At 42.5% G+C, this 7,912-nt stretch overlaps 1 protein-coding gene across 1 annotated transcript in view; it reads left to right on the top strand.

Annotated features, from left to right (window-relative positions):
• AFG2A (AFG2 AAA ATPase homolog A) overlaps window positions 1-7,912 on the top strand; it is a 205,478-nt gene that overhangs the window by 29,815 nt on the left and 167,751 nt on the right. The window lies entirely within an intron of this gene.

Genomic DNA, 7,912 nt, shown 5'->3' with positions numbered 1-7,912 from the left:
AGGAGAGGGATAGAAGAAAATCAGAGAAGGAGAGGGAGGGAGGGAAGACAAAGGGGAAGAAGAGAGATGATAAGAAGAGAAGTGGGGAAAGGAGAAGAGGGACAGGCAGACAGCCAGCCAGACTGGGTTAGCTCCTGAGGGGCAGAACGTCTTTGTTCAGTCTCCTGGGGATGGGCATTTCTGAAGCCTCAATCTGAGATGGAAGCATCTCCAGAAAGGTGTCTCCTTCATTTCCGAGTACATGAGGAGGCCTGGGCTGGATGCCAGTTTCCAACACAGTTGGAGGCTGGGTTCTCTCCCTCTGAATCACAGAGCATTTTCCTGTCACTCCACAAAGAACACGAGGCTGTCATCCCCAGGCCTCTCATCACTTCATGGAAACATGAGCCTTTTTTTCCCTTCTAAAGCCAATTTGTACTAAATGAAATTGAAGAACCAGAGGAGTTTTGAAAATTGTCCCTAGATGTCATTTTGATATTGATGCCAGGGACTTTCTTGTGGAATGAGAAGAGTTTCTGGCCTCACAGTATGAAACTCTCAGGTTAACTGCACACCTTGTTTCCAAGGAGTTGACCAAGGGCTTTTCATTATCCCGGTGCTTTTAAAGACTGATCTTTTGGTGTATTTAAATGTCATTGTTCTTGAAGAGGGCTAAGGATTACACCTGTGATTTCGTTCATATAGGGAACTCCCAGGAGAGAAAACTCCTTCACAGTGCAGTGCCTTGTGGTCTTTGGAGGGGTACCCAGAGCACAGAGAATGTAGCTAGCTTGTCGTGCATCGTATAGACGTTTTGTGTCAAAGGCAAGACTTGAACCCACGTCATTCTTGGTCCATGGTTCATGGCCCTCTCACCCTCTGTCTCAGCTGCCTCTTGCCCAGGACTGGGCACTGGTGGCTCACGTGCTTTGGGTTTTTACCTCAGAATGTCTTTGAGACATCGGCCTCACGCCCGCTGTGACCAACCATGGTTCATTCATTCACCAAACACTTGGGAAACACTTTATCTGCACAGGATCCTAGTTCTAAAGTTCAGACAAGATGCAGACCTTGCCCTTAGGTAGTTGGTCGTTAATTGGGGAATAAGGAACTAGCACACGTCACTTTATTAAAAAAAATTAGGTGACTTTTACCCAGCTCTGCAAGGTTAACAAAGCACCGGGCTGCTGGAGGTGCTGTTAGTCACCGTTTTCAGATAAGGAAACGAAAACTTAGTTCAGGTGTTTTGTCTGTGGTCATGTGGCGAAATGTCTGCAGCAGAATTGGGATCCAAGCGCTCCTGACCCCAAGGCCATCACCTACGGCCTCTGCTGTTCCAGAAGCACAGTATTGTGGGCCAGGTGCCCCAAGAGTGTTCTAAACTGTTCAGAGAGCGCCACGAGGGAAGAGATGGGATGCAGGGGTCAGAGGTTTGGCAGGCACCCCGGAGGGAGCAGCACTGAATTGGCTTCCTAGACTTGGAGTTCTGTTTCTGCCCAAGTGTTTGAGGAAAGCCTTTGTGTTAGGCTTCCTCAGGCTCTTGCCCTTGCTTTTATCTGTCTGCACGTCCATATCTGTCTATCTGTCTTTATCTGTCTGTCTATCTTTATCTCTATATCTGTCCATCTGTTTATATCTGTCTGTATTTATCTATGTACCTATATCTGTCTTTTATATCTGTCTGTTTACCTGTGTTTCTACCAATCTGTCATCTATCTATTTGTTGTACTCAAGAACTCTGGGTCCTCCCACATTTTGAGCAGCTCTTACAAAGGACGATGTCTGTGTTCAGTTTCCTGGCCTGGTCCTATATTTCAGCTGCTAGAGATCCAGGCATGGTCAGAGAGACCAGCTCAGACCCTTTTGGCTGAGAATACCAAGGAAAGCCATAGAAACTTTCTGCAGTCCTCCTGAATTGATGAATCAATCTTCCCTGTTTCTGTCAAAGGCAACGTTATCCTTCTAGTCTCCAGGTTTAAAATGTTGGCTTTGTCTTGGTCTCACCCCATATGATTAACCAGGTGCTAAATCTCCCTATAATTTAATTCTTTTTTCCTTCACGGACTTAGATGCTGTGCCCTTTGGTGCATGATAAATTTGCAGTTATCTATATGTGATAAACATATGCACATATGCATATTTATACCCAGCATTGGCATTTTATCATTATGGTCCTCTTAATCATGAAATAATTGAAGAAACCTTTTTTTGCATAAGTTTTCACTCATCTCTCTCAAGCCCCATCTCGTGGGCTTAGACAAACATCATTCTATTAATGGTGTAACAAACAATAAAAATACTTAAATACAGTCTGTTTCTTCTTGACCAGAGATGGGGAACCTGCCACCTCTCAAGGCCACATGTGCCCTTTGACTGAATCCATACTTCACAGAACAGATCCCCTTCATAAAAGAATTTGTTCTGTAAAGCTTGGGCTCAGTCAAAAGGCTGCACCCAAGGACCTAGAAGGCCACATGTGGCCTCGAGGCCGCAGGTTCCCCACCCCTGCCCTTGACCGTTAATTCAGAAACAAAGACTCTTAGTTCTTACCCATGGTCCCTCTCACCATGAAAATTCACTCAAGTCTCTGGATGAGAAGCCTTCTCTACTCAAGATTCCATTCCCTCTTAAAGAGACAGCATCCACAGTTTGCACGGGAGACCTGTTGAAGCGGGCATTGCATGAGTATAAATGGGTGTTGTGCTTTGTCAAAGGCCTTTGCTCAATTTACTGATATAATCGTGTGGTTTGGGGTGTTTTTGTTTTAATATCATTAGCTATGTTAATTGTTTTCCTGACGTTGAGTCAGCCTTACATCCCTGGTGTAAATCCAACTTGGCCGTCGTGAATAATTGTTTGGACACATTTCTTGCTCCTCGTTCCCCATGTGGATGTGTTTTGCTGTAGGTTGTTACATTGGACAGTTGCTGAAATTTCGTTTGTCATGTGGGTCGCTTACGTCAGAATATTTTTCACTGGCCGTTTCCCCCTCTCTTTCCTTCCCTGCTTTTGGCTTCCGTGACTGAGGGGGATTAGCGCATTTTGGACGGCAGAGACTCTCAGGGAGTCCTGGAGGAAGGCTGGATTGGCCTCCAGCCAGGGTTTTCACCATGTTTCCGATTAGCCAGATTAGGAAGCTCTGGGATAAAGGAGCTCAGTGCATGCCTCACTTGAGAGAAGCGCGGTTCACTCTTGCTTATTGGCCTCATAGAGGGACTCCAGTGCATATGTTCAATGTATAAAAAATCCTTGCTTTGTTCATATGACCCGACTCCAGAAAGTGAGTGCTTCTCCACAGACCGCATGTTATTCACCCGCGAGTGGTCCGGTCACGTGCTCTGTCGATTTCAAGGGTTTGGGTTTTTTTCATGATAAATCAGAGAGCCCCTGAGGTCATTGAGTCTGACCCCCTCATTTTGGCATGTACTGTCTTATTATGTTTTACTGATGCCCTTTGTTCTTACATCACCCTCATTCCCCTCCATCGGCCTCCAGAATGAGCCCTCCGTTGTGACAAAGGAAGACATTTAAGGGAAAACAAGCAAGACAAGCTCTAGACATCACTACCATCATAATTATAGTAATAATACTAATTTATATCATGTTTTAAGGTTCTCAGAGCTCTTTACAAACAACATTATTATTTTTTGTTATAAAATAATCAATATTTATTGACCAAAATAGAAAAGTAAATTTTAGATAATCTTAATTCAAAATAATTAGAAACTATAGTCAACTGTATTATCCCTATTTTACAGGTGAAGAAACTGAGGCACACAGAAGGTAAATAGCATGTCTAGGGTCCCCAGACTAGGAAGTGTCCAAGGTCAGATTTGAACTCAAGTCTTCCTGACTCCTGGTCGAGTACTCTATTCGCTGTGACACCTAGTTACCCCCTGACAATGTATGCATATGACAATCTAGCCAAGGCAGCTGGTGGTTGGAGCTCTAGACTTGCAATCAAAAAGACTTTAGATTCAAATCTTGCCTTGGCCATTTCCTAGCTGTGTGACTGTGGCCAAGCCACTTAACCTAGCCTTGGTTTTCTCATCTGTAAAGTGGTTGTAAGAGCAGTACTTACTTTAAAGGATTTTTGAAGACCAAATGACATGTTGCCTGGAGAGTGATTTGCAAACTTTAAAGCACAATATACTCCTCTTCCTCTGCTTCCTACATAGTTGTTGTTAGGTTCTAGCAGCCTCTCTCTCCTCTGCCTGAGGGGCAGGAGCTAAAGTTTTTTAAATTTCTTTTCCCACTTCAGTTGATGTTTTTTATGACAAAGTTTACCTTCCTTTTAGTGATCTCTAATTTACATTGTTTCTATTATGGTGTGTATTATTCTCTTGCAGCGATTTTTTTTTAACAGTTCAGGCAGATCTTCTAGGGTTTTTTCCCTAGAATTCCTTTTATTTGTCTTTTTTTTTTTTTTTTTAGCAATCGGGGTTAAGTAACTTGCTCAAGGTTACACGGCCAGTTATTTCTGGGTGTGGTGCTGAGTGTCTGAGCCCGGGATTCGATCTCCAGGTCGTCCCAACACTGGAGCCGGTGCTCTTACTTGCTGAGCCACCTGGCCACCTCTATTTGTCATTTCTTTCTGCACAATAACATGCCACTGCTATCATGTGCCATATTTTCCAGTTGATGGGCACCCATTGGTTTCAGATTCTTTGCTACCACGAAGAATGCCTCTCTGGATATTTTGGTATGAATTGGACCATTATCCCCAAGGATCCAATATTTCTTTGAACTTTTTGGAATATATACCCAATAGAGTCCCCTGTGCCCCACCCCATTTTACACAGGAGGCAGCTGAGACCCAGAGAATGGAAGTCATTTGCCCAAGGTCACACAGATAAGGAGCAGGTCTGAGATCTGAACTGCCTTACTCCAGGTCTACCATTCCTTCACATTTTCATTTTGCAAAGTCTTCTCTGCTTGATATGGACTTTTGATTTCAGGTGATTGAAACAGTGTGGCAGAGAGACCTCAGACAGTTAGTGGCTGTGTCAGCATGGGCAAATCATTGAAACTCCGACACTCAACTTCCTTTTCTGTTAAATGGAGATCATAATATTTGTGCTTCTTACCTTACAGCCTTGTCATGAGCCTAAAATGAAATCATGTATACAATGTTCTTTATACATTGTACCTTAAAAAGATTGATAAATACAAGCTATTATTCCTGAAGATAAATTAATGTGGACAACTTTCCTGACTCAAGTAGGCTAAAATGTTCTGTTTGTCAAAGGTGTTTAGTCGTGTCCTTGACTGAATGAAATATCAGTCCAGAGAATATTTTTATATTCAAGGCTGTTTTCACATGAGTAGTTTTAGCAAACAAATGGATTTCTTACCAGCTCAAACTAGTTCAGTAGGTAGTTCTTGCAAAAATATTTGATTAGGCTTGTGTTCAGCCTAGGGCTGTAGTAGAACCAGGACTCATTTTTGGCATAAGCACCAGATTTGAATCTCGCTCTCTCCAGAACTCATTACCTGCGTCATTTTGAACAAGTTACTTTTCCTCCTTAGCCTCCTCTCTTAATTGAAGGAGTTGGAATCAATGACCTCTAAAAAGTCCTATTATCTTACAATAGATAAAATATTGAATATTTGTTTCAATTAATATACATATTAAGTAATAAATTTTAAAAATAAACTAGACAGAGATAAAAACCACTCTCTGGCAGATCTTGGTGTCTTGCATGGGAGTATTGGATGCACTAGTTCTTGGTTAGGTTTCAGATTTTTGAGTCATTAGAAACTGAAAGAAGGATGGCAAGAAAATGTAAATATCAAACAAGGGGGAACTGTTTTATTCTGGCAAATAATATCAATATGACTACTCTTGATTCTTTGATAATTTGGGGAAGAACCCTCAGCCATCTCCACTGTCTGTTATCTTATGCCTTTTCTCCCTTTCTTAGCCAAAGTCCTTGGAAATATTGTATACACTTGATACCTATACTTCCTATCTTCTTATTCCGCCTGTTGATCTATTCAACATCCTTCCATCATCTCTGAAAGAAGAGAATAGAATACTTTGTCAAAAGATTTCCTAAAATCTAAGTCAACGCTGTCCACAGCATGCACTCTCAACGAACAGTTTACGGATCCTGTCCAAATAGGAAGTGAGGCCAGCTGGGCGTGATTTATTCTTGGTGGCGCCATGCTGTGTCTTTGTAGCCACCATTCCCCTTTCTAGATGTTCACCGGGCATTCCTTAAAGGATCCATTCTGGAATTCCCTGAGGAATCCAAGCGAAGTTCACTGGCCAAGAGTTTGCAGACTCTGTTGTCTTCACGTTCTTCGAAACGGGGATACCATTTGCCCTTCTCTAGCATGGTGTGCACACCTCTCCCATTTCCCATGATCGTTCAGATATTACTGGCTGTGTCTCATCTGTTGGCATGTGAGGATAGGATTCATCGAGACCAGGTTGACCAAGGACAGGGAGTCACTCTCTTCCTGTCTCCTTCCTTATCTTTAGTATCAACCAGCACCCTTTTTAGTCACTTTCATTTTGTGACTTCCATTACAAAGGTCATTCATTCATAGCAGAAAGGTAAGAAGTGAACAGTTTTGCCTTCTCTCTCTTAATATCCTTGATCCATCTACTCCAGGAAGAGATCCTGTCTTTTCTTTTACCCTCCCTTCTCTCTATTATAATTTTCAAAAACTGAACACTTTTAGTTGTTCTTAGCTTTCTGCACTTCCAGTATGGGTCAGGCTGGAGGGCTCCAACAGTGAAGGAATTTGAATTGTATATCTAAGATAAATGGGGAATATTTAAGAGAGATTTTCTTGGCCTTCCTTAATTGATAGGATTATTACATTGTGGCAATGAGGAGGAATTAAGAGAACCATGTTAGAAGCTTATGAGAGGGAAAGTTTCCTTGTTATATTCAGCTTCTGCCTACATCCCACCTGCCTGCCTGCAGATACAGAGATGCATTTGTAGGCCTAAGACAGAAACAGCCTTCATTAGGAAGCATCAGTCTGAAAGCTGGCAATACCATTACTTCTGAACTGCTTTTTTTTTTGCCAGTTTCCCTTTATATTCTGGACCTTTTGTTCCTTCACTGGAACTTTATTATTTCATCTAATTCTATATAACATTTTCTTGCTATTTTCATTGGTATGGGGAGCAGAGTGAAGACAGTGCTGGGTTTGGAAATTGAATGCCATGCTTGTTCTCCAGCCCCATTACCTGTGTGTCCTTGGACAAGTATTTGACCCTCTCTAAACTTTGGTTTGATTTTGGGAAACTCCCCCCCCCCCCCCCAGTGGTACTTTGGGAGAGGCAGGGTTTTTATAACTTGGGATTTGATAGAATGGAAGCTGCTTGAGGGCAGGGATTGTTTCATTGGTCTCTGTAACCCCAGTGCCCAGCTCACTAGTAGGCACCCAGCAAACGCTTATTGATTGTTTTAAAAGTGACAAGCATCCAGAGTGCCCTCTAACTTAGGTGGATATGACACTGTAAAGTGGGTTATTGATGGGGGAAGAGTAAATGCACCTTGTATGGCCCCTAGTGCTTTGGAGTGCTTGGTGCACTCAGCACTGATGGGTCTCTCAGGACTACCTGATGTCTTTCAGAACTTTATCACGAGGGGCTGCAGCTGCTTGAAAGCAATATTTCCTCCATGCTTGGTGGGGGAGGGGATGTGAATCTCCTCTTCAAACAGAAGTCTTATACATAGACAGTCATTTGAAACATGTAGTCCAGACTGTGCTGTTTCCTACCCCCTCTATCCTATTCTCTGTCATATTCACCAGGTTTTAGGCTGTCCTTTCCTTTATCATCATTGTGTTCCAACAACTGATGCACCATCTTTATCAAAGGATTTTCTAAAATCTAGGTCAACTCTGTCGAGAGAGGGGCAGTGTTACTGATAATAATTCATAATAATAGGTCATAGTAACATAGATTACT

Source organism: Petaurus breviceps, unplaced genomic scaffold (genome assembly GCF_028583685.1).
Source record: "Petaurus breviceps papuanus isolate PSGF00001 unplaced genomic scaffold, PetGlider_PUasm1.0 689, whole genome shotgun sequence".
Lineage (NCBI taxonomy): Eukaryota > Metazoa > Chordata > Mammalia > Diprotodontia > Petauridae > Petaurus > Petaurus breviceps.
This window is presented reverse-complemented; position numbering and strand designations above follow the sequence as displayed.